Source organism: Onychostoma macrolepis, chromosome 21, assembly GCF_012432095.1.
Source record: "Onychostoma macrolepis isolate SWU-2019 chromosome 21, ASM1243209v1, whole genome shotgun sequence".
In the NCBI taxonomy this organism is placed as follows: domain Eukaryota; kingdom Metazoa; phylum Chordata; class Actinopteri; order Cypriniformes; family Cyprinidae; genus Onychostoma; species Onychostoma macrolepis.
Genome location: NC_081175.1, coordinates 30,317,700 through 30,345,426, shown reverse-complemented (window position 1 = coordinate 30,345,426; position 27,727 = coordinate 30,317,700). Strand labels below are relative to the sequence as shown.

At 40.7% G+C, this 27,727-nt stretch overlaps 1 pseudogene; it reads right to left on the bottom strand.

Moving 5' to 3' along the window:
• Positions 1-12,726: 12,726 nt before the first annotated feature.
• Positions 12,727-15,933, bottom strand: LOC131528409 (uncharacterized; annotated as a pseudogene).
• Positions 15,934-27,727: the final 11,794 nt, after the last annotated feature.

Here is a 27,727-nt window from a genome sequence, read left to right as displayed (position 1 = left end):
TGGGTAGTAACTGATTACATGTAATCTGGATTACGTAATCAGATTCCAAAAATTAAGTACTTGTAATTAGAGTAAGTTACATTTGAAAATACTCGTAATCAGACTACAGTTACCTTTTTATGGATTACATGATTAAATATTATTCACACAATAGCAATAAATTATTCATAATTCATTGATTCTCCCTAATTTCTTTTTCATTTTTTTTAAATTTTCCTTTCTAAAATAGCCTACCGATTATATACATATTATATATGTGTATATGTAGTCCAGTTTTGTGGACATTTGACCACAGGATTTACAAAAATCATTTCAGGTTTAAGAAGGGTTTCAGCTTTGCATCAACTGCTGATGAATACATTCATTTTTATTTGAATTATGACTCTGTAGGTTTTTTTTTAACCATGTATTATTAATTGCGGGCATTACAAAACTTTTTTTCATCTAAACCCTGTTCACCAAATAGCCTATATTTGCTTTAAGTACCCCTGAGATTTTAAAATAAATATTTCAATAATTAAGTATCACATTTGTGTGTTCACGGTTTCTTTGATGTTGATTAATGATCACATGGCATGCAGGTAGACAAAAATATTTCATATTTTTTAGTAAGTGTTTTATTTAAAGTCTGTTTTTGAACTGTCTGTCTTGCCTGTTTCTGGCACTAAAATATCTGCTTCAGTCTCTGTCTATGCCCCAGATTTTGAGCTATCTATCAGTCCTGTTCCAGCCAGTGCATTAGTTTATGAACTGTCGTTCTGTCCAATTTTATTCAGTGAACCTATTGATGACCTTTTTGTGTTCCCTGCCTCGGTCCCGGAGACTGTGAATACACTGCCTGTGTTGACTGTCTCTGCTCTCTCTAGTAGAGGTCTAGAGCATCAGGGAGAAGTTGGAGCATGGAGTTCCAAACAGTTCCCAATGCTTCGGGAAAAGCTGCATTTTTGATCAGCCATGCATTTGATGATGATCCTGACACGCCATCTTCTCACATTGCGCCTTTAGAGAGAAATGCATCTTTAGGGATTTTATAATGAAAGAGCTTTTGTTTTCGATTTGAATTATTTCGTTTTAAAGTAGTAATTCAAAGCTTTCTATAGATACTATATTTATCAAGTCAGTGAGGCAAGTAGGCTATATGCTGTGTTTCGGTTTTTGGAAACGCTCCGCTTGCTCAAAACCGAAACTGCTTTTTTTTCTTTTTCTTTTTTTTTATATAAAAGCACGTTTTGTTGATATTGTGAGTGCACACAAATAAAAGTAGACCCTTTACAGTTCTGAACAACGTAGCCTATTACTCTTACCTTTATGAGCAAAAAATGACAGCGTATTTTGAAATGTTTCCAATGCAAGTGATCGTTCTGGCGCGTCCTGTAAAGCGTGCTTCAGCTTCCACTCTCTGCACAAACTACTGGATATGCATCAGTGCACATTTATCTAGCTCAAGCGTATAAACTAACATTGTGGAGCTGTTTTATAATTATAGATTTAATTTTAGGAAGTCATGATGATCTGAGAAAGCTAAATTGACCAAACATATAGGCTATGATCAACTTGCTGTCTGCCGCTGGCCGCTTGGTCGTTACTTTAAAAAACAAAAACTTACATTTAACGAATAAAAAAAAAATGCTCCAAACGTTTTTCTAAATTAACTTAATAAAATAACGAAATGAAATAATCACTTTGCCATTTCATACAAAACTGAACTATTTTAATAGCTGAAACAGTAGTAGATAAGCTGTTTTGGGAGAAGGGGGAAAAAAGACGGGCTCGGGTCGGACTCGGGCCGAGAATTCCGATGAGCTATCGGACACGTGCCGGGCTAGGGCCTGAGTGTCTCGGGCCAGGGCCGGGTTAGGGCCTAAATTTTAGGCCTGTACAGGACTCTACTCTCTAGGCCCCTGGTCCATAGTTCCTCCTGCTCTGGTCTGGTGGTCTTCTCCTCTGCTGTGGAGGTATTCTGCCCTGTCTGCTCTGCACTGGTGGACTCCTGCTCTGCCGTGGAGGCCTTTTGCCCTGTCTGTCCCGCACTGGTGGTCTTCTACTCCGCCATGGTGGTCTTCTGCTTCATCTGCTCAGGTCTGGTGGTCATCTGCTCCGCCGTGGTGGTCTTCTGCCCCGCCTGCTCTGCCACGGAGATCTTCTACTCCGCCCTGGTGGGCTCCTGTTCCGTCGGCTCCACCCTGGTCCCCTGCTTGGTTGGTGTCATTCTGGTTTTCTGCTCTGCCTTGGTGCTCTGGCCTGCCGACTCTGCCTCAGTCCCCAGTCTCTCCACTTCCACATGGACCTGGCCCTCTGTCCCTCCCCCTGTTCCGCCTCCGCTCCACCACCCTCCTGGATTGTATAGGAGCATCTGGAAGCCGCTCCTTGAGGGGGGGCTATGCCACGAATCCTGCCCATGCACTTCTGTTCACTCGCCACCAGAGGTCACCTGCTCACCACATGGACTCTTGCACCACACTACTGTTGCATTTTCACCAGACTACAGTTCCCATCATCCATTGCACTGATTGCACACAGCTGTACCACTCACACCTGAGAGCTATCACACAATCACACATACTACATAAACGATGGACTTCCTCTTCCTCACTGCCGAGTATTGTATGCACTTATCGCTGCCCTAGCTTTAGCTACCCTACAGAGCCTTTTATAGTTTTCCTAGTCTTGCCCTGCCTTGCCTGTTTTGGATTGTGTTTTCCCCTGCCTGGACTATTGCTTACGTTTTCGGATTACCTCTCTCGTCAAGCCCATTTGGATATTGTTCGCTGTCGACTAACTCATGCCCGTTTTGGATGACTCTTTGCCTTGCCTGTGATATAACTGTTTGCCATTGTTTGACCCTTGCTTGTTTCCTGACCACGCCTTTTTAAATAAAGCTTGCACATGGATCCGCATGTCTCTCGTCTCGTTGGCTCCGTAACATGAAGAAGATTTTTATTGTTAATGATCTGTATTAATCAAGTATAATCAAGGTGAATCTTGCCATTTATATATCCTTTTTAATCCTCTATTATGTTCTAAAGGCCTCTGTGTTAAAAGTGCCTATGTGGCTAAAATGTATAAACAGGAAACATCTGGAAAAATATAGGGGAGCTTTTTCCTTTACCATAACAAGTCTAGGAAGTCTCAGCTCCCAAGGAAGAGATAGGTTTGCAAACGCAAGCGAAATGTAGAAGTGTATGCATGAGAGGGGCTTCTAATGTAAAGGAAACCCGCCTTAAAAACTGGTGTATATATACTAAAGCCCAGAGACAATCGGGAGACTTTTCTGCAGAAAGGATCTCGACTTTATTCTCGCTGTATAGATAATAAAGTCTTTTCTTCTGGAATCAAACTTCAAGACTGTGCGTAATTCTTTAGAAAGAGACGGAAGACACTACAATTGGCGCCCGAACAGGGACTGGAACAGAGCAGCAGAGTGGACGACCGCTTGGAGCAGAATTTTGACGAACAGCACAAAAAAAAAAAAAAGTGGCCACAGGTAAGCATTTTTGCTTATATAATTTTGTGATGTTTGCCAGTCTGCTCTGAGTGGTAAGACACTTAAATTTTGCTCTTCCAAAATTCAAAATTTAAAGAAAAGAAAATATAAAAGGGAGTTTTATTCCAGAAGAAATAACTGCATGCATTATCTGGTTTATGGTTTAAGGCCTTGATAAGTAACTTGAACTAGAATTGGAAAGTGCAGGCAGATTTTACATTGCTAGCAATGGTCTGTGTTTATTAAATCTGGGCCTATGTGAGGGAGTGAGCACGCGAGACCTACGGATACCGCTCTGATTGAGGTCAGAGGTCAGCTTAGGTAGGCATGAAAATTCCTGGCAGAATCTTGTTTTTTTACTGAGAAAGAGAGAATAAAGAGGGATTGCAGTGAGAAAACAAGTATTCTGGAGCAGGTGAATACTCGAGAAAAATAAGCTTTGTTTTGTTTTGTTTTGAAGAATGTTTGAAACTGTGTCCGTGTCCGAATGCATGTGGGTGTGAAAGACTGAAAGTGAATGAGAAAACAAATAAATTCAGATTGGGTTGGAGGAGAGAAGCGTGCCTTTGTCTTAGTGGAGAACGGCCGCAGCTCTTGTCACACCCAAGAAGGAGTGAGTGAAAGAATAAGCCCTATAAATGAAGGGATACAGTATGAAAGAATAAGCCCTAAAAATAAATAAATAAACATAATAAAGGGACTTGTATGAATGTTATTTTAAAAAAAGTATTCCAAGATATAGACTTTGCCGATTATTGAAATAATAATAGATTAATTAAAATAAGATATACATTTATTATTTAATGTTAATATTATGTTAATAGATGAATAAAAATATTGCACGTGCTTAAAACTAAAGACTTCTAAAATTTGTATCTTGTTGTCCCTGGGAGACAGTATGAAAGTTAATCCATTACAGAGTTTCAGAGTTTTGGGTTTGAGCTAACTAAATATAACTTGTGTAGTGCAATGTTGAATGAGAGCAAGATTGGGTGACCAAGTTCATAGAAATTTTGAATCAAAAGCTATAGGATATTTAAAAATAATGGAATTTGTTGATTAAATAATTAAATTAAATAAGAGGAATTATTTTTATGTTGGTTGGGAAAATCCATTCAACATTACTAGATTATTCTGAACCATGCAAATATAGAAGAAAAATAATGATTGATGTCTTTAAGTTACCATACATACTGTTGTAAAAGAAAGGATTCTTTTATTTAATTGTAATACATAATAAAGGTAGATTACCGCTGCTTTCTGCATTTTGCAAAGAAAAAACTGCTTGCTATTTTTCTGCAACGAAGAACTTGCTTTACTAAAATGGAATGAGGGAACTGCTGTTTTTAACCAGATTACCTGTTTTATTTATTTTATTTATTTACTTATTTTTACCTTTTTATTAAAGGGCCATAGAAAGAGATGGTTGAAAAGTGAAAATTAGATAAAGAGCTGATTGCTCAGACACAATTTGGTCACAGTTTACAAAGGTGCAGTTTGAATAATGCGGTCTCTGAGTGTTAAGATTTCAGATGGCTTCTGGATCAGTGCCTTGACAAAGCAATGGAGTCTGTCTAACAAAGTGACCAAAAAGCAAAGACAGCTGTAGAGAGAAGAAGAGGGAGGGGCTGATGGATTTTCAGCTACCCACCGAAAAGAGGAGTGAACACTATTGCATGGAGAAAGGTTGACTTAAAGCAGGAAAAGGTGAATCTTTCACTTGAGACTTTTCCTGAGTGTGAAGAGAACATCCTGAAATGCAGAACTCTGGCAAGAACAATCAAAAGCCAGACTGAGGAGAGGCAAAGAAACCACGGAGATCATACACCACAACATCAGGCCTTTGAGTGCCATCACAGATTGACAACCCAGTGCAACAGCCAAACAGCTTCAACAAACCGATGATCTAACCAGAAGGACTTCCATCCTTTCCCATTGTGTGCACAGGTGAAGCACATTTATTTGATCACTTTAGAGACTGTTTCTAATTTTGATCTTGATTATTCACTGGTCTCACAGCAGTTCTTTGAATTCTGTGTTTTAACTAACATTCTGAATCTGCTTTTCAATAGGTACCAGTCCAGCCTTATGTCTTAAGAAATAAGAAATTTTGACAGACAGAAGTAGGTGCTTAACTCACCAATCAGATTAAAAAAAAAAAAGAAAAAAGAAAAAAAAAAGAAAAATCGAGCTGGATTTGGCATAGTGAGGGCTATTTCATTAACCAACGAGGGAAAAATGCACAACTGAATTATTGACAACAAAGCTGATCTCTGTGGGAAAGAAAAAAAGTAGACAGATGTCTAATAGAAAAATATATATGGCTGATAAAATAAAAATATTGGTCACTCCATTTTGTTTAATGGCAATTTTCTAGGGCTAGATTGCATAAAATCATAATAAAAACGCCAAAGATCCAAAATCATGAAATCACCTATGCTGCCATCACTGGGGATAACAAGATAGAAATGTTGATGGCCATGGATCCTAAACTATGCAGAGATCTCTAATCCTCATCTCAAAAGTAGCTCATGAGCAATAACAAAAAAATATGACTAAACTTTAAATTAAACAAACAAGTGGCATTTGAGAAATTACAATTGGCTCTCTCAACTGCACAATGCCTAAGACAAGTATTTTAAACCAATTCATCTATTAGATTTTGTTTGAGAAAAAGAAAAAGGAGGTTTATACTGCAGTGTTAAAGCAAACCTTATAGTGACTGACGTTGTCCAGTTGCATAATGACATTTAGACACTATGTTGAATGCTACCAGGTCTACGCTCAGTAGAGTGTAACAAAAAAAAGGTCATGTTATATTCAGAATCCGTAGCATTCCACAACTAAAACCATTCAGTTCACAATCTGGTGAAATCTCAAGACAAAATATGTTTTTGGCCAAAAAGGGGGGTGTGAAAGAGTGTGAAAAAGTATGAATGATGATGGTGTATGGAGTGAAAGAAGGTGTCTGACGAGACACTGAGGCAAATCAATTATTTTGCCAAACAGCTGTATGCAGATTTTAATACAGTATGTGGGCAAATAACGCCCAGTAAAATAAAGACCATGGATGAATTCGGTTAAGTTTCCTGGTCAATACCTAGGTTATTGTTGTGGCAGAAAGAAAAACAGTGCCACACTTGCGCAGCGCATTACATGGGAAGGCAAAGCAAGCAAGCTTGCTCTGTCCACCCCACATCTAACTTTCTTTTCAGCATAACATGATGGAGCTGATTCTGTCTCAAAAGGATAAAATATTGCCTTTCTGACTGTTAACGTAAAGTGGGTTGAGTGTTTTCCAGGTCAAAAGGCCAACGCTACTGAGCTAGATAGGCCTAGGAAATTATCTAGTGATATAGTGGAACTCAGTTTATAAAACAAAGAGATAACTGAATTAGTAAATTGTTAGGAATAAATTTGAAATGAATTGAAAAAATTGTAAGGATGCAGATAACTGAGTAAAACCAAATTCTTTATTATATTATAGAAAATAGTATACTCATTTTATTAACAGCAATGGAGTTGTGAGAGCGCAAAAATGAGTCCAGGACAGCCCTCAACCCACATGAGACTTCCACAGGTCACACCAAGAAGGATAACTATCCGGATGAGCAAATGAGCATGCTTGATATCACTAACAAAACCTCTGAAAGTTTCCATTTACAGATGACAGCAGTTATATCAAGGCCCAGGAATGGTTTGCTCCAGCATTAAGAACCAGTGCATTAAGGGTGTGCAGTTATGGCCTCAAGGAAGAATCTTGCATTGATCAGCAAAATAGTTGCAAAGTGTCACCCAGGTCCACATCTCTCACCTTAAAATACGCCAACCAGCTTCAACAACCCCACACAGCATGAAGTGAGGGATGAAGGGCGTGCTAGTAACGACCCTCCCTTGCCAATGAGGGAAAGACCATTGCAACGATTCGCAAAGAGTCACCCTGGTGAAGATGGAATGAATGATGGGACAGCTAACGAGACGATCAGAATACTTGGGAGCCAACAAATGGAAAAGAGGAAGTGGAAAGAGAAGGAAACAGACAAGTGGACAACACTCAAACAAAGTGACGAGGAGAGACAAGTGACACAAGATGAAGGGCAAACTGATGACAAATCAAAAAGAGATAAGCAAGGAGCTCACATTCTTTTGTGAGAGGAAGCAGAAAAGTGGAAAGATATCTGATGATCATCACATGCCTAATGCATATGGAGAGCAATTGGATGCAACGAGCCGAATGACATGGCAAAACAGAATAGCTTTGGACTATTTGTTAGCTGAAAAGGGAGGAGTCTGTGTTATGTTTGGGGATCAATGCTGTACTTTTATGACAAATAATACTGCTCCAGAAAGAGCATTCACTGAAGTAATGACTAAAATGAAAAACTTAAAATACAATGTGGGATTGGTTTGATCTAAAGTTAGGAGCTTGGGGAGCATGGTTTGCTAAACTAGGAATGTTTTTAGGAGTTGCCATATTAATAGGAGGTTTATTATTTTGTTGTGTATTACCTATACTAAGAACATTGGTCGTCAATGCTACTGTTAAACAAATGGAAATGATAAAAGTCCCAAACAACCAACGAATAATCACAGAAAGGAACTTGGATGAGTATTATGAAGGATTGCTAAACAAGCTGATCTCAAATGAACAAACTTTGGAGGACAGTTCCAGCGACTCTGATGACTATGAAGAAGAGGTGTAAAGAAGAGCCGAATTCTGGGTGTAAGAACTAGCACAACCTATGCCCATGGATGGCCCTCTACGATGCACAAGGCATCTGGGCTGAAGATCAACGGATCCAAACTATTTTTTCTTGGAATATTCAATGTATTATATTTTGAATGTATTTTTATGTTTTAATATACATAACTATGACAACCAAAGGCAATCGCTGAACCAAATACACGCTCATGCTTATAACATTGTTTTCTATATGATAAAAGGAAAGGAGACAGAATCTTTTACTCTCTTAGTCAAGTGAAGAGAGAGACGTTTGGTTCTGATTTTCCTCCAGAGTGCTGCTGCATCATCTAGTCATTGATGATAAGACTGTGTGACTTATTTAGTCACTAAATAGTGTTAACGGAAAGGACTAAATTATGAAGTAGCACTCTGGGTAGACATAAGCAATTGTGAGACTTAATAAAGTCTCAAAGGGAGGAATGAAGAAGATTTTTATTGTTAATGATCTGTATTAATCAAGTATAATCAAGGTGAATCTTGCCATTTATATATCCTTTTTAATCCTCTATTATGTTCTAAAGGCCTCTGTGTTAAAAGTGCCTATGTGGCTAAAATGTATAAACAGGAAACATCTGGAAAAATATAGGGGAGCTTTTTCCTTTACCATAACAAGTCTAGGAAGTCTCAGCTGCCAAGGAAGAGATAGGTTTGCAAACGCAAGCGAAATGTAGAAGTGTATGCATGAGAGGGGCTTCTAATGTAAAGGAAGCCCGCCTTAAAAACTGGTGTATATATACTAAAGCCCAGAGACAATCGGGAGACTTTTCTGCAGAAAGGATCTCGACTTTATTCTCGCTGTATAGATAATAAAGTCTTTTCTTCTGGAATCAAACTTCAAGACTGTGCGTAATTCTTTAGAAAGAGACGGAAGACACTACAAACATTTACATCATTATGGTACAAGATAACTCTATTTAAATCAATGTGATAAACGAGTTAAATCAAAAGTAATCAAGAAGTAATCTGATTATATTACCTAAAATGTGTAATGTAACGGATTACGTTACTGACTACAATTTTTGTCATGTAATCTGGAATCAGTAACGGATTACAATTTGTAAGTAATCTACCCAGCTCTGCTGGCTGATATTAATTTTCAAAAATAACATCTGATACATCAGTCATTAATTATTTCATAAAAAGTCAGATCAGGATCAGGACAAGATGCAGGATCGTTACAGCTAATTGTTTTAGGCTTATAGACAATATTGTGAAACTACTAAAGACTGATTAATATTTGATGAAATTTTCAAACTTTGCATAAACTCATCTAAAACAAATCTTGAACTGTTAATTATTAGTTAAAATACTTGTAATACCATTAAAAAATAATCACAAAACAAGATGAAGATAACAGATACAGGGAACAACGCCAAACTCGCCTGGGCAAAATAAAGCCAAAACCCAGACATAAACATCAGAAACTCAGCAGAGTAAATATGAAAACTAACTGAACTAGAAACAGCTGTAATCAGTAACCATGGTGACAAACAAGTACTTTGCAACCTAGGAATGAACTGAAAAAAAAAAAAAAAAAAATTGCATACTCTCTAAAACAACCCCAAACGGCCATGTCTCTGCTATGTGAATTTTTGCTGATGTACAAGCCTTAATTCATTCTGGCGCTCTCATATTTCATAAGAGGAGAGAATAGTCGTGCAAGCAGAGAAAGTGTACCGGACAGAGCAAATTTATTGTTTGCGATGATTGAAATGCTGGAAGAAAAACATAAATATTGCATTGGCAAGAACAAGAACTGATAAGATATACATACACTTCAATGCAATGTGTAATAATGCACACACTGATCTGCTGCAAGATTTTACAGTTTCTCATTGTGATGTTTTATTAACAAGTTTCGGGAGGAGCACGCGCAGATAATTAACGCAGCCACTTCATCATCAGCAATCACACCATCTATCCAATCAGCTCAAGAGAGAACCCCTATAAATAATCAAAGCAGTCTTACCTCCATCAGTTCTAGTCTTTCAGCATTCGGTTCGCTCCTTTGCCATTATATCACAGACCCAATTTTTTCCCATCCAAACGACGTGACCTATACTCAAGATTTTCGGATCCTCTGCAGCAAATCTGCCGGCCCCAGGATCACTCCTCCTCCGCCAGTCATCGCCGCCGAGCCCCAGGCTCCATCGCGGCCGCCGCTCTGCTCGACCAGCCACAAGAATCCCCCGAACACCGAGGTTTAACCTCGCCTTCACTGCCTAACTTCCATCTTCCCCAGCATCCTCGTATCATTCGGCTGCGCCAATAAATTCCTCCGATCGGAAGTGGTGAGTATTTAATCCAGAGGCAAACGCTGATGAATTCCGACGTTCCGTTCTCGCAGAGAACAAACAAACGGGTTTGTACGATCTATTCGTCACCCCGCAAATCAGCCAACCTCACTCCTAAATCCACTCCAGCCGCCAAGGCGACCAATAGATTGAGCAAGCCCCGAACTCGTCTCGCTTGACACCATCATTGTACCGCACAAAACCCGGCTCTCCGCGAGCGTCGGGTCCCAGAAACAGGCCTTCAACGAGCCTGGGCCGCACCCACTTCTTACCGCAGCAAAGCCTCACTCGCTTCCCGCTTCGGCTCAGCCTTCACCGCGGCTCTTCCAGCCGCAGCGCCGCATGCAGCTGGGCCCCTAACTTCTGTTTCTAGATGCAAGCGCGAGGCTGCCTCCGCTAGCGGCACAGGCCACCAGTCTTGCCAAACAATGTTCAAGGTAAAAATCGCTAAAGGATATGTCATTTGTTGTTTCATTGTTAAATGACGTCGCGACATCATCGGATGTTAATGTCATTACGTAATCATGACGCAAGTGCTTAGAATACACACTGAATTAGCTCTTATTTTCACCAGCATATTACCCGTACTTAATTCACTCATTCCATTTTGATAAATGGATAAGTCAGATAATCAACAGTGAAACTTCTCTTCCACTGTTGATCTTAACCAGAAAACAAAATTTTTTCATTTGTACTTACCCAGATAGCACACGTACGTCTGCAAGATGTCTGTTAAAGATCTGTTGATCTGGAAAGCATCTGCTGTCTATAAACGTCTGACAGACGTCTGTAAGATGTCAGTTTTACATACACTCGAAATCATAAACATCTTAAAGACATCTAATAGACGTCTATTTGACATCTAAAAGGAGACGTCCTATAGACGTATTGCAGATGAGCAAACAGCCTAAAAAATACGTCTTGCAGATGTAAATGCAGACGTCAAATAGACGTCTCAGAGATGTACGTGTGCTATCAGGGTATGATTGTTCATTACTGTTGGTCCACTGAGATTAATTAAGGCGTACCATAAATAAACAATCATTGAACAAGTGCAACCTGCAACTTAATTCATATGAAGTGCATATGCTAGGCACCTCCCTCAGTGTCTAACATTACCAGCTGATGTGCCGCTTAGCTGGCTAGCTGTTTCAATGTTTTCCTTTTGTGGGGTTAAGAGGAAAACGCATGCCTTTTATCACTTTTAAGGGTTCCAAATAATTCTTAAAATGGCTACATTTGTTGCTAGTTGCTTTGAAAACAAGTTGCTAGGGTAGTCTGAGAAATTGTTAAATCCAGCAACACAATTGCTAAGTTGGCAATGCTGCAGACTACCCGGACATTTCAGCATGTCCCGCCAAAGTTACAAACCACTCCCCCTTTTTCCGTAGTTGACAGCTGCAGAAGCAAGCATGTGGCTGCCTTCGCTTGCAGACCCATCTCAAACATTACTTCTACTTCCCCTAACCCTTTCCTTTTCAGCAGCCTCCAGATCCTGTAGCAGGTACTAACGCGAGGCCGCCTCTGCTAGCAGTGCAGGCTGCACAGGCTTTACAGCTTTTCTCTCCGAATGCCACAAACCCCTGTGTCACGCAGCTACAGCAGCTGAAGCAAGCACAAAGATGTCTCCGCTTGTAACACAGGCCCTCACATGTCTTTTTGTCTCTTCCTCCTGTTAAGGGGCGGTCACACTGCTCTTTTCGCTCCATTGACTTCCATCCACACGAATGCGTCAGACCGAAACGCAAGCCCGTGCGAAAAGTTTTCACATTTCTCTGCGTTCCAAAGTTCAAGCTTGGTGCACTCTGCCCTGCGAATTCGCATCACGTGACACCGTGAGACGGCAGATTGATACATAACAGCATGATCTCCTTTTAATTCAGAAAGAACATGAATTTTAAACTGCAGCGCTGCAGGAAAGTGGAGTAGATTGCATGTTTTTACATTTTAGATGTATTACAATTCGTTACATGCTGAATTTACATATACATTTACATTTACATTTAGTCATTTTGCAGACGCTTTTATCCAAAGCGACTTACAATTTGGGGAACACATGAAGCGATTCATCTTGAAGAGGCAATCCGACAAAGGAAGTGCTTGTAACACCAAGTCTCAGGCATTGTTTAAATAAGTACAAGCTAGCAAGGGAAGGATTAAGTAAGGAGAAAGATTTTTTTTTTTTTTTATGTGTAGGTTGAAGTCAAGTAGTGTTGAAAGAGATGAGTTTTCAGCTGTTGCTTGAAGATTGACAGGGATCCAGTACTCCGAATATGGGTGGGAAGATCATTCCACCAGCCAGGAATGGTGAACGAGAATGTTCTGGAGAGTGATTTTGAGCCTCTTTGTGATGGTACCACGAGGCGTCGCTCACTAGCAGATCTCAGACTTCTGGAGGGATGTAGATTCTTAATAGTGAGTGCATGTAGGCGGGTGCTGAGCCTGTGGTTGTTCTATGAGCAAGCATCAGTGTCTTGAACTTGATGCGAGCTGCGATTGGTAGCCAATGCAATGAGATAAAGAGAGGTGTAACATGGGCTCTTTTGGGTTCCTTGAAGACCAGTCGTGCCGCCGCATTCTGAATCATTTGTAGAGGTTTGACTGTGTTTGATGGAAGTCCAGCCAGAAGAGCATTGCAGTAGTCCAGCCTAGAAATGACAAGGGCCTGGACAAGAAGTTGTGCAGCATGCTCCGTCAGAAAGGGCCTGATCTTTCTGATGTTGTGTAGTGCAAACCTGCAAGATCGAGCAGTCTTTGCAATGTGGTCTTTGAAGGTCAGCTGGTCATCAAAGATTACACCAAGATTTCTGACCGAAGTTGATGGGGTAATTGTTGATGAACCTAACTGGATCGTGATGTCATGCTGTAGAGTTGGAGCGGCAGGAAAGACAAGAAGCTCAGTCTTTGCCAGGTTGAGCTGGAGGTGATGTTCTTTCATCCATGCCGAGATGTCTGCCAGGCAACCTGAGATCCTTGCAGCTACCGTTGGATCATCTGGTTGAAAAGAGATAGAGCTGTGTGTCATCAGCATAGCAGTGGTAGGAGAATCCATGTGCCTGTATGATGGGACCCAGTGATGTAGTGTATGTGGAGAAGAGGAGGGGTCCAAGAACCGATCCCTGAGGAACCCCAGTGACCAGTGTATGTGCTTTGGATACCTCCCCTTCCCAGGCCACCCTGAAAGACCTACCAGTGAGATAGGATTCAAACCAGCGAAGTGGAATTCCAGCGATGCCCAGTGATGAGAGAGTGGAGAGGACTATCTGATGATTGACAGTGTCAAACGCGGCAGATAGATCCAGCAGAATGAGGACTGATGATTTGGAATGGGCTTTGCAATTGCAGGGCTTCAGTGACCGAGAGAAGTGCAGTCTCAGTTGAATGGCCACTCCTGAAACCTGACTGTTTAGCGTCCAGTTTGTTGTTCTGTGAAAGAAACAATGAGACCTGGTTGAAGACAACACGTTCAAGTGTTTTCGCTATGAATGGAAGGAGAGAGACAGGTCTATAGTTTTCTATAAGAGAAGTGTTTAATGTAGGTTTTTTGAGCAGTGGGGTTACCCGAGCCTGCTTGAACGCAGTGGGGAAGATGCCTGTGAGGAGGGATGTGTTGATGATGTGTGTGAGTGTCGGTAAGAGCGTGGGAGAGATTGCTTGCAGAAGGTGTGAGGGGATTGGGTCAAGAGGACATGTTGTAGGATGGTTGGAGAGGAGAAGTTTGGATACTTCAGCCTCCGTCAGGGGACAGAAGGAGAAAATGGGAGGTTTAGCAGTGGATGTGGTTGGTTGGGGGTCCTGTGTGCGTGGAGGTGAGAACTGATCACTGATCGATCTAGTTTTGTCTGTAAAAAAAGTAGCAAAGTCATCAGCTGTAATAGAAGTGGTGGGAGGTGGTGGAGGGGGACAGAGGAGAGAATTAAATGTTCTGAAGAGATTACGCATGTCTGGAGCGCTGTTGATCTTGTTGTGGAAATGTGAGGATTTGGCAGTGTGGACATCAGCAGAGAAAGATGAGAGCAGAGACTGATACCTACTCAGGTCCGACGGGTTGTTTGATTTGTGCCATTTTCTCTCTGCCGCTCTGAGTTTAGTCCGATGTTCACGAAGAACATCAGATAACCAGGGGTTAGAAGGGCAGTCCGTGCTGACCTAGAGGAGAGAGGACAAATGTCGTCTAGACAAGAAGTTAAGGTAGAGCATAAAGTTTCAGTAGCTGCGTTTACATCCAGAGATGAGAAATGGGTAGGTGAGGGAAGGGAGGAGGATACTTCAGAGGAAAGATGGGAAGGAGAAAGGGAGCGAGGTTTCGTCTAAAAGTAACCGGTAGGGGTTGGTGGCACACGGGTAGCAAAATGTAGTGTAAATGTAATGAAGAAATGGTCCGAGATATGTAGCGGTTGTACCAGAATGTTATCTGCAGTACAATTGCGTGTAAATTAAATCAAGTTGGTTGCCTGATTTGTGTGTGCTAGGAGTGGTAAGGCGATTGAGATCAAATGAAGCTAGGAGCGAGTGGAAGTCTGTAGCATAAGGCTTGTCTAGGTGAATGTTGAAATCACCAAAGACTAAGAGTGGAATGCCATCCTCCACAAAGAGGACAACAACCCGTCCAGCTCCTCTAGGAAGGTGGCTAGAATTTGTCCAGGGGACGGTAGATTACCACAATCTGGAGTTTTATCGGAGCTGATACAGTAATGGCATGACATTCAAATGAGTTGTAATTGCAAAGGGTAGAGTGGGTTGAGTATTTCCAATTGTGTGAAACGAGCAGGCCAGTACCCCCACCCCGACCAACTTGACGCGAAGTATGAGAGAAAGAGAAATTAGTAGAGAGAGCAGCTGGGGTTGCTGAGTCTTCTGGACGAATCCAGGTCTCAGTCAAGCCCAAGATGCTGAGAGTGGATTTTAAAGAAAAGGCAGAAATGAAGTCAGCTTTGTTGACGGCTGACTTTAGGTTTAGGTTTAGGTTAATTTAGGTTTTTAAAGAAAAGACGCTGCACAGCGTGACGTCATATCACGACCGTTGCAGCATGCGAAACAATTTCGCACGATCAAAGTCTAGTGTGACCGCGGCTTTACTCCTAACCCCTTTCCTTTTCAGTTGCCTCCAGCCCCTATAGCAGACGCTAGCGTGAGGCTGCCTCCGCTAGTGGTACAGACCACAGGCTCTTCAGGATGTAACAAACTCCACTCCCTTCCCATGAATGAGCCACAGCAGCCGAAGCAATGACCTCCAGCTTCCATAGCAGACGCTAGAGTGAGGCTGTCTCCGCTAGCGGTGAAGACTCATCCATATCAAAGAAGCTTACCGAACCCTCATCAGCAGACCCCTTCAACGCCAGTCCATCCCTGTTCATTCGACCCACGGACCCGCCATAGCCATCCTCTCTAACACCACCAAATCCACTCATAGCGGCTCATCTCCACTTCACCCCGCTCCCGCAAGAGACTTATGTGATTTTTCTCCACTGCCGCAGCAGTACTCGATTCTGCAGAAGCCTTCTCTCTTCAGATGCCGTAGCAGTGACCGCTCCCACAGAAGCCTCCTCCTCTTTTCAGGTACCGTAGCAGTAACTGCTCCCGCAGGAGCTTGCATCCGTATTTCCTGCTTCTGCAGAAGCCTTCTCTTTTCAGATGCCGTAGCAGCGACCGCTTCCTCAGAAGCCTCCTTCTCTTTTCAGATGCCGTAGCAGTGATTGCTCCCGCAGGAGCTTGCATCTGTATTTCCCTACTGCTGTAGCAGTGACCGCTCCCACAGAAGCCTCCTCTTTTCAGATGCCTCAGCAGTGATTGCTCCGCAGGAGCCTTCGGATATTTCTCCACTGCCGCAGCAGTGTCTGCTCTTACTGGAGCCCTATCTGTGTTTACCCACTGCCTCAGCAGTGACGGCTCCCGCAGTAGTGACCATTTCCACAGAAGCCGCCTCCTCTTTTCAGGTACCGTAGCAGTAACTGCTCCCGCAGGAGCTTGCATCTGCATTTCCCTACTGCCGTAGCAGAGCACGCTTCCTCAGTAGACTCCTTCTCTTTTCAGATGCCTCAGCAGTGTCTGCTCCCGCTGGAGCCCTATCTGTTTTTACCCACTGCCACAGCAGTGACTGCTCCCACAGAAGCCTTCTCTTTTCAGATGCCGTAGCAGCGACCGCTTCCTCAGAAGCCTCCTTCTCTTTCCAGATGCCATAGCAGTGACCGCTTCCTCAGAAACCTCCTTCTCTTCTCAGATGCCGTAGCAGTGATCGCTCCCGCAGGAGCCTTTTCTATATTCCTCCACTGCCGCAGCAGTGTCTGCTCCCACAGAAGCCTTCTCTTTTCAGATACCGTAGCCGTGACCATTTCCACAGAAGCCTCCTCCTCTTTTCAGGTACCGTAGCGGTAACTGCTCCCGCAGGAGCTTGCATCTTTATTTCCCTACTGCTGTAGCAGTGACCGCTCCCACAGAAGCCTCCTCTTTTCAGATACTGTAGCCGTGACCACTTCCACAGAAGCCTCCTCTTTTCAGATGCCACAGTAGTGACCATTTCCACAGAAGCCTCCTCTTTTCAGATGCCGTAGCAGTGACCACTTCCTCAGAAGCCTCCTTCTCTTTCCAGGTACCATAGCAGTAACTGTTCCCGCAGGAGCTTGCACCTGCATTTCCTTACTGCCGTAGCAGAGCACGCTTCCTCAGAAGCCTCCTTCTCTTTTCAGATGCCGTAGCAGTGACCGCTTCCACAGAAGCCTCCTTCTCTTTTCAGGTACTGTAGCAGTAACTGCTCCTGCAGGAGCCTTTTCTATATTCCTCCGCTGCCGCAGCAGTGACTGCTCCCTCAGAAGCCTCCTTCTCTTTTCAGATGCCATAGCAGTGACCGCTCCCACAGAAGCCTCCTCTTTTCAGATGCCGTAGCAGTGACCGCTTCCACAGAAGCCTCCTTCTCTTTCCAGAGGCCGTAACAGTGCCCTGCTCATTTCATACTGCCGCTGAAGTGCCCGCTTCCGCAGAAGCTACATTCTCTTTCAGATGCCGTAGCAGTGCCGTCTCAATAGAAGCCACATTCTCTTTTCAGATTCCACAGAAGTTCTCACTCCCGCAGGAGCCTGTATCTCTACCGCCCACTCATCTCTATTTTCCCTACTGCCGCAGCAGTGCCCGCTTCCGCAGAAGCCACATTCTCTTTTCAGATGTTGCAGCAGTGCCCGCTTCCGCAGAAGCCTCATTCTCTTTTCAGATGTTGCAGCAGTGCCCGCTTCCGCAGAAGCCACATTCTCTTTCAGACGCCGTAGCAGTGCCCGTCTCAATAGAAGCCACATTCTCTTTTCAGATGTTGCAGCAGTGCCCGCTTCCGCAGAAGCCACATTCTCTTTTCAGATGTTGCAGCAGTGCCCGCTTCCGCAGAAGCCACATTCTCTTTTCAGATGTTGCAGCAGTGCCCGCTTCCGCAGAAGCCACATTCTCTTTCAGACGCCGTAGCAGTGCCCGTCTCAATAGAAGCCACATTCTCTTTTCAGATGTTGCAGCAGTGCCCGCTTCCGTAGAAGCCACTTTCCTTTGTTTTTCAGATGCCGCAGCAGTGTCCGCTCCCGCAGTAGCTAAACTCTCTTCTCTAAAGGCCACAGCAGTGCCGTTACTCCAAGCGACGTCCAGCACCCCACCAACATTAAGCTCTGCCGATTTTGGGGGGTATCAACACACCTCTTTGGCTGCTGTCCCGTGCTTATTGCATCTTTGGGGGGAACGCTCTGGGTCCGGGCTAAATGCAGAGCTCGGACCCCTCTCTCCGTACAGGGGGAGTACCCTGGGCTCGGGGGTAAGTACCGAGCTCGGAGCCCTCTCCCTGGACAGCACGCCAAATACGCATAAACCTTTACACAGTTTATTATATGTAAGTGTGAACTCGTGAATGTTTGTTAGGTCAGTTTCAGACTAATTTAGCAGCTTATGCTAACAGTGTGAAATTTATAGCGCATGTGTCTCTATCCATCTCATTTCAAAGCAGCTACACAGAAATGTATTTGTCATTAATGCCACAGGAGATTGTGACTAGATGAATCATGTTCAGTTAATAATTCAGAAAAAAATGTAATTAATTTGTTTGTGTACTTGCCACAGTCTGATCAAATCATGAGTCAAAAAGGGGATGTTACAAATATAATTTTTAATTATAGACAATAGTTTTTACTGTGCAAAATTGTCTTCCACTGGTGTTGCATAAAGGATGAGTAATAATATAATAAAATAGTACAGAATAAAATAATACAGAGTTATACAAAAATACAGAGAGAAACACAGAATCTATATTAAAATATACAGCAATGTCAAAATATGCATACATACTAAATAAAGATGAAGATGGATACATTCAAAATGCTGCAGTCGTGCAGAATATTGTGGTAAAACACGGCAGAAGCAGAGATTGAGTGTTGATGCAGAATGTTGTCAGTAAAGTGCATCAGAGCAGGATTGAGACACAGATCTGAGAGAGAATCTGTTCATGAGTCTGTTTGTTTGTGATCAGATGAGTTCAGGAGCTGATGTGATGATGAAGAATAATGTTCAGCTCTTCACAAGAGACTAGAAATCACAAACATATCAGATTATCCTTATTTTGGATTTGTAGGGTTTTTATGTTCTCAATCTATAATCCATCCTGTAATTTATGTGCAATCACACTGATCTGTAAACATTAATCTGTGACTGTAAAAATTCAGTCTGATTAATCTGAGTAAATGCGGTACTTTACAAAATGAAAAAAAAAATGTAACGTGAATTTAAAATGAGATCATGACACATTGAAGTTCCATAATGAACAAACACCACATTGACTTTCACTTCTTCATGCTGTCAAATGCAAAGTAATCCTTGTGGATGTCTCGTTTATTTTTTCACAGTGCTGTTACTTTTTACTCATCTCTGGTACTCATATCAGATGGCAGTTTTCAGAATGTTTTTCACTGTCTACCCATTTTCTTTAATCTGTACTCGCACAGAAATCCTGATTAAGCAGCTGTGTTTCAAGCAGCAGATTTGTAATTAAATGAGAATAAATGTTTCTAATAAATCCGAGTAAAGCTGGTAAAGCATGTGACATTGATTGCAATATTATCCACTGTGTATCTTGACTGATATTTATCTATTCTTCACTGCAGCAGCTCCATCTGAGAAGGTTCAGTTCTTCACTGAGGAAACAGGTGCCAAATGAGCTTTAAACAACAATGAAATGTTAGTAAAAGTCAACCCTGTCAGCCATTTTACTTTACTCATGGCGCATACTCTTCAACTGGCTACGCGAATATGTGGCTCTCGCCTATATCATAAATAAAGCACACACGAAACTATGAGCATACAACGTCGTAATTCTGTTGTCAGTTAAGTCATGAAATTACCAAAAATGTGATTAAAGCTGCAAACTGTGCATGCGTGTACAGGTGCATCTCAATAAATTAGAATGTCGTGGAAAAGTTCATTTATTTCAGTAATTAAATTCAAATTCTGAAACTTGTGTATTAAATAAATTCAATGCACACAGACTGAAGTAGTTTAAGTCTTTGGTTCTTTTAATTGTGATGATTTTGGCTCACATTTAACAAAACCCCACCAATTCACTCTCAACAAATTAGAATACTTCATAAGACCAATAAAAAAAAACATTTTTAGTGAATTGTTGGCCTTCTGGAAAGTATGTTCATTTACTGTATATGTACTCAATACTTGGTAGGGGCTCCTTTTGCTTTAATTACTGCCTCAATTCAGCGTGGCATGGAGGTGATCAGTTTGTGGCACTGCTGAGGTGGTATGGAAGCCCAGGTTTCTTTGACAGTGGCCTTCAGCTCATCTGCATTTTTTGGTCTCTTGTTTCTCATCTTCCTCTTGACAATACACCATAGATTCTCTCTGGGGTTCAGGTCTGGTGAGTTTGCTGGCCAGTCAAGCACACAACACCATGGTCATTTAACCAACTTTTGGTGCTTTTGGCAGTGTGGGCAGGTGCCAAATCCTGCTGGAAAATGAAATCAGCATCTTTAAAAAGCTTTCTTGGTAAACGGGTGCAGTGACTTTGGTTTTCAAAAAACACAATGGACCAACACCAGCAGATGACATTGCACCCCAAATCATCACAGACTGTGGAAACTTAACACTGGACCTCAAGCAACTTGGGCTATGAGCTTCTCCACCCTTCCTCCAGACTCTAGGACCTTGGTTTCCAAATGAAATACAAAACTTGCTCTCATTTGAAAAGAGGACTTTGGACCACTGGGCAACAGTCCAGTTCTTCTTCTCCTTAGCCCAGGTAAGACGCCTCTGACGTTGTCTGTGGTTCAGGAGTGGCTTAACAAGAGGAATACGACAACTGTAGCCAAATTCCTCGACACGTCTGTGTGTGGTGGCTCTTGATGCCTTGACCCCAGCCTCAGTCCATTCCTTGTGAAGTTCACCCAAATTCTTGAATCAATTTTGCTTGACAATCCTCATAATGCTGTGGTTCTCTCGGTTGGTTGTGCATCTTTTTCTTCCACTCAACTTTCTGTTAACATGCTTGGATACAGCACTCTGTGAACAGCCAGCTTCTTTGGCAATGAATGTTTGTGGCTTACCCTCCTTGTGAAGGGTGTCAGTGATTGTCTTCTGGACAACTGTCAGATCAGCAGTCTTCCCCATGATTGTGTAGCCTAGTGAACCAAACTGAGAGACCATTTTGAAGGCTCAGGAAACCTTTGCAGGGGTTTTGAGTTGATTAACTGATTGGCATGTCACCATATTCTAATTTGTTGAGATAGTGAATTGGTGGGTTTTTGTTAAATGTGAGCCAAAATCATCATAATTAAAAGAACCAAAGACTTAAACTACTTCAGTCTGTGTGCATTGAATTTAATACACGAGTTTCACAATTTGAGTTGAATTACTGAAATAAATGAACTTTTCCTCGACATTCTAATTTATTGAGATGCACCTGTATGTATACAGTGTATATATCACATTTAAGAACGTCTCTCAAATGCATGTAGCCTACTAAAATATTCTGCAATTCGAGATCACGATTGATTGAGTCAGTGTGGAAGAACTTGACTGGTCTGCAGAAAGCCAAGACCTAATCCAAGCTGAACACCTCTGGTGTGACTTTAAATGCAGATCTTGAGCCAAAAACTCTTTACCAAACACCAATGACTTGCACATTCACTATATGGACAATAGTATTGGGACACCCCCTTCTTTAGAACAGAAAAAGGCACTTCCAAAACTGTGGCAACAAAGACGAAACATAATTCATGTATTTAAAAATTGTATTTGCATCTCTGTTGCAACAGTTTTGGAAGTGTCTAAAACTTGACTTGAAATAAACTTTAAACACCAATAAATCATAAAATGTTTGCATGTTTGTATTCTGTAGGGTAAACACAATTTGTGCACTGTTAATGGTGACATTTTTATTTTAAAATACATATTTAATTGAGTTTGAGAGATTGCATTTGTAACAAAATATGCATGTTTCCACCATACATTAGAGAGGTATCATGGAATGTAATCACAACAATATAACATTTTTAACAAAAATTAAGTGGTTATATTGTGAATATAGATTTTATTTAACATGTACAATTTTATTAAATTGTTTTTAAAAATACATATATTCTAAAGTTGTGTCCCCCAAATTCATGTCTGTGGTGTTACAACAATGGATGTCGCCTCTTTAAGGTCAGCTGAAAGACAATGCCCTCTGTTGCTCCAAAACCCTGTCTATCATTTGTTGCATTGAGCCCCATCTTGTCGGGCATGATGTTATGAGGGCATGTTGGGGAAGCTGAAGTTCTTCCTGGGCTTCGGCTAACATCTTTTTTTTTCCAACTGTGGGAAAAATGTCCCACTAGCTTTTTGCACAAGCCATTGGAACTGCGAGGTTAATCCTTGATTGCATTTTCTAAAAAAAATAAATAAAAAAAATAGCAAAACATGATGAAAATGTGTTATATTGTAAGTATTTCATGCATTTAAATATAAAACTATAGGGTAACACTTTACAATAAGGTGCTATTTGTTAACAATTAGTTAATGCATTAGCTAAAATGAACTAACAATGAACAATACTAATACAGCATCTATTAATGTTAGTTCATGTTAATTTTAGCATTTACTAATACATTATTAAAACCAAACGTTGTCATTGTTAACATTAGTTAATGCACCATGAACTAACATGGATAACTGTATTGACATGAACTAACATTAACAAGAATTAATAAATGCTGAAAAACTTAATTGTTTATTGTTAGCTAATACTACTGTTAATAAATAGCACCTTGTTGTAAATTGTTACCAACTATTGTACAAGTTGAAAATACTATTAGTACAAAACATTATAATACATTTTTATATTAAACATCTTTGCAGAGTTTGTTTCTTAATAAAAAGTATACCCTACAAAGTGTCCTAATGTAAAGTATGCATTACTTAATGTAAAGTATAATAAATGTATAATAAAGTCTAACTTACCACTTACCAAATGTAGTCTGTGTCCAAAGCACTGCAATCGTGTCCAGTTGTTCAAAGTGACAGCCTTCACTAGATCTGTGGTGATAGACACTTGTTGCTCTTCACAAAGTCCCCATGATGCTAAAGCTTCTTTTAAACCTTAAGTCATATTTTCTTCAGTGTGATCTTCTGGGAAGGATGCTGTTTGCAAGCATCGACTTTTTATTTCAAAGTTGTCATTAATATAATGGACCGTGAAACTCATATACTGCACTATCGTTCTGCTGGACCACATATCTGTGGTCGTGGCGTAGTATTTCACCTGCTTAAGCTCGTGTTCAACGCCCGACCTTACATTTCTCATATGTTAGGGAGTTAGTTTAATCTGCTGTATTTTGTTTTCTTTTCTTTGAAGTTTAGTCAGTTGGGTTATACAGGTAGTTCCTTTATGTGTGTTATTTTGGCCTTGCCCCCTTCTGAAGTTAATACCCTTTTTGTCACTTCTGTTTAGACTGTAAATAAAAACTTCTCTTTTTGCTGTATGTGACTGGTTGTTTTGGGGTTATTGTAGCCTTTTCTGGGTCTGGAGACAGCGTTTCTTTTCTGCCGTCGCACAGTGTCTCACCACCAACCATTAATTTCTGATGGGGTCTTCCCTAGACTAATCCAGATCGTAACACAAGTGAGACCTTATTTGGAGATGAGCACACGAGATTTAGTTGAGTGAAAACAATACCATCAGTGAACTGGACTCATAACCGAAAAGTGTGTGTAGGTATGAAAGTAATGTGGTTATAAGGGCAGCAGAAGCAGCGGAGGTGGAGGAAATTTGGTGTGTCTGCATCTGAATCATACTCGGAGTCAGTAAGTAATATGTATGCATAATAATCTCCGTGAGCATATAAATAAGTAAAAGTGGTCACACTTTATATTAGGTGGTCTTAACTACTATGTACTTACATAAAAAAATAAGTACAATGTACTTATTGTGTTCATATTGTATTTCAAAACACTTTTGCTGGTATTGAGGTGGGATACGGGGAGGTTAGGGACAGGTTTGGTGGTCTGGGTAGGTTTAAGGGTGGGTTAAGGTGTAAGGGATGGGTCAACAGTGTAATTATAAATGCAATTACAGAAATTAATTACAGATGTAATTAAATCTGGTATTTTAAAATATATAAGTACAATGTAAAAACATGTATGTACACAAAAAGTGCATTGTATCAAATTATTAATTTAAATGTAAGTGCATAATAGTTAAGGCCACCTAATATAAAATGGGACCATAAAAGTGGATTTAGAGGAGGAGCTCATGAACAATATTATCAGTGTCACGAATCCGGTCTGTGAACTTCCATTCACCCTCCACCAGAGGTCACTCGCTCACCACATTGACTCTCACACCATCCTTCACACTAGACTGCATTTCCCATCATTCATTGCACTGATTGCACACATGGCTGATTGCACTAATCCTACACACACACTGATTACATGCCTTATACTGTATAAACCCTGGACTTTCTTTCCCTCTCTGCCGAGTATTGTATGCACATATCCCTCTCCTAGCGATAGCTACTCTACAGAGCCCTTGTTAGTAATCCTAGTCTTGCATTGCCTGTTTTCCTGTGTTCGTTTTCTAACCCGTGTTTCCTGGATTAACCCTTTCTGTGCCATTCCGTGTTTCTGTTCAGTTCCTGTATTGTCCTGCGTTTTTCACTCCCCTAGTATTAGCTGCTTTACGGAACGTTTGTTGTTTTAGTCTGTGTTCCCAGTATTTACCCCTGTCTCCCTGTTCGGACTCTGTTTATTCCCTTGCCTGGATTATAGCCCGTGTACCTGGATTATCTCTCTGCCTTGCCCTATTGGATACTGTTCGCCCATCGTCGACCTTCGCTTGCCCTAGGATTACTCTTTGTCTTGTCCCTGCCATACCTGTTTGCCATTGCTCGACCCTGCCTGTAAATATGACCATGTCTTTAAATAAAAGCTTGCACTTGGAGCCGCATGTCTCACGTCTCGTCAGACACGTTACAATCAGACAGAAGAGCTTGTGTTTGCATGTAATGTATTATTATGTGTCAAATATAGATGTGTGATATTAGAAAACATAGGACTCATTTCCACTGTTATGCTGATGATAATAAAGTACATATTTCTATCAGATCAGATGAAATTTCGAAATTATATATATAATAATAATAATAATTATTCATTGTACCAAAATCAACATAATCTCTTGAAATACAATCTGCAAGAAGAATGTGATCCTCTACAATCAAAGGTTGTTGTAGACAGAAACTTCATATTTTGCATGTTACAAAATCAGTGTTCTGTTAAAATCATCACCAATACAGAACATTGTTATTGGTTTCTGATGCAGAAAAGCTTGTTCATGACTTGCATGACTTCACAGCTGGATCATTGTAACTGAATGTCCTGCATCCTCAATAAACTAATTACAGTTAGTCCAAAACACAGCTGCTAGAGTTCAAGAAAATTTGATCATATCATCTCAGTATCATAATCTCTACACTGGCTACCTGTAAGGTACTTACTTTATTATTTGTGAAATAAGCCCATGATATCAACAGTGTGCAAACAACACAGCCAATGAAGTCTGATTAAATCCAGTCTCAGAAGAAGGTGTGAGACAGAGATGATACACACTTCATGGGTGTTAAAACATTCTGTTTCCAATTTAACTCAGAACTCAGAGTAACACAAGCAGTGGTGATTCTCTCTTTCCAACTCATCACAAGGTAATTACACACTTTCATCTTTAACCATTTTGTGATTACACTATATCTTGCGGTTATTTTGGGAAAAACAGTAGGGGGGGCGTTTTCCCCCATTCTACCCTATATTCAGCATCTGGCTCATATTTATTATGGTATGTAATCAGTATCTCACCTCATCTGTGAGTGTCTCTCTTTGAATCAGAATGAATCTCTGCAGGCCTGTCTGAATCATGACAAACTGGGAATCACAAACACAAACATCTGATTATGTTTATTTACAATGAATGAATGTTAAAGTTTAGGATGAATTTAATGTGTTCAGATAACAGATAAAACAGAGTTGAGAATGAAATACAGGTAACAGTGTTTTATTATAAAGATCATTAACACTCACACTTTTGTCTAAATTTTACCAAAGCTGTTCAGTCTGACTCGTGTCTTGCTCTGTTTTTCTACTGGTTCTGTAGATTGTCTCTCGTCCCCCTTGCTGCTCATTTTGTGAATCCTGTGGTTTGTGACGCTCCACTGATGTTCTGCCATTTATTTATATTGCAAAATCTACAATTTAGAGTTAAAGTGAAGTTTGACATGTATCAGTGATTATTGTGTAATTCAGGTTTATGTTTAATAATGCCTTTAATGCTATTTAATAAAAGTGACATTCTTTCAGGTCAGTTCAGTGAATGTCATTCGGTTATCAATTCACAAACAATAATGGTGATTTTGCAAACAATATAACTGCGTCTGAAATAAGATTTTCTCTGAGCAGGGTTTTTTGTTGTTGTTGTTGAATAATTACTTCACAGCAATGAGATATGTTCTACACATTATTATGTCTATTATTATATAATTTATTTTCACCTTAGATTAAAACACATCTTCTGTACTGAAACAATCACCTTATTTTACTCATTTCTGTAGTATTTAAATGTGGAAAACATAATTAGACTCATATTAATGCATGTATGACTGATACGTACATGATTTTATGCACATTTTTAAATTAGGAGATTAAGGAAATTTGCTTGATATGAATCATCATCATCATCATCAGATGAATGCAGAAAGAGTCTCTGGTAAGAACAGAAGTGCTTCTCTTGATTTGCTGTAAATCTGGAGAAACAGAGAGATGTTGTGTGTGAAATGAGAGATGAAGCACATGAGAAAGCTGAGAATAAAAGTGATTCTTCTGTCAGAAACAGCATCGATACACAAAAGCAAAAGCACAGATGAAATACTGAGCAAAGGTTTGGAGTGAATCACGAACACAGTCACCTATGTAGCAACTTGGTTAAAAGGTCAAACAAAATCAGAGGTTATGGCTAACACCGTCTATGAAATATGCTAATGTCAATAGTGTTTTATCTAGCCCCCTATAGTTAGTCTAACTATATAACAACTTGAATAAAGACATAGCCACAGCTAGACAGTCCTTCTTCTCAAACCTTATAAACAGTAACTTAAACAACACTCACAGTCTTTTTGCTACTGTTAGTTGAGAGACTAACAACCCCAGACCTCTCAGATCTCTCCCTAACAGCAGATCTCTTAGAAGTGGTGAATGCCTCAAACTCCCTGAAAACTGCAGTTGTTAAGCCCCTTCTGAAAAAGCGCAATCTTGATAACACCATGTTGAGCAACTATAGACCAATATCAAATCTTCCTTTCATAGGTAAGATTATTGAAAAGGTAGTTTTTAATCAGCTGAACAACTACGTAAACTCAAATGGATACCTGGACAATTTTCAATCTGGTTTCCGAGCACATCATAGCACAGAGACCGCGCTTATTAAGATAATAAATGATATTCGCTTCAATTCTGATTCAGGCAAAATATCAGTGCTGGTACTACTAGATCTTAGTGCTGCGTTTGACACTGTCGATCATAACATACTTATAGAGAGACTGGAAAACTGGGTCGGGCTTTCTGGGATGGTACTCAAATGGTTCAGGTCATACTTAGAAGGGAGAGGTTATTATGTGAGTATAGGAGAGCATAAGTCTAAGTGGACGTCCGTGACAT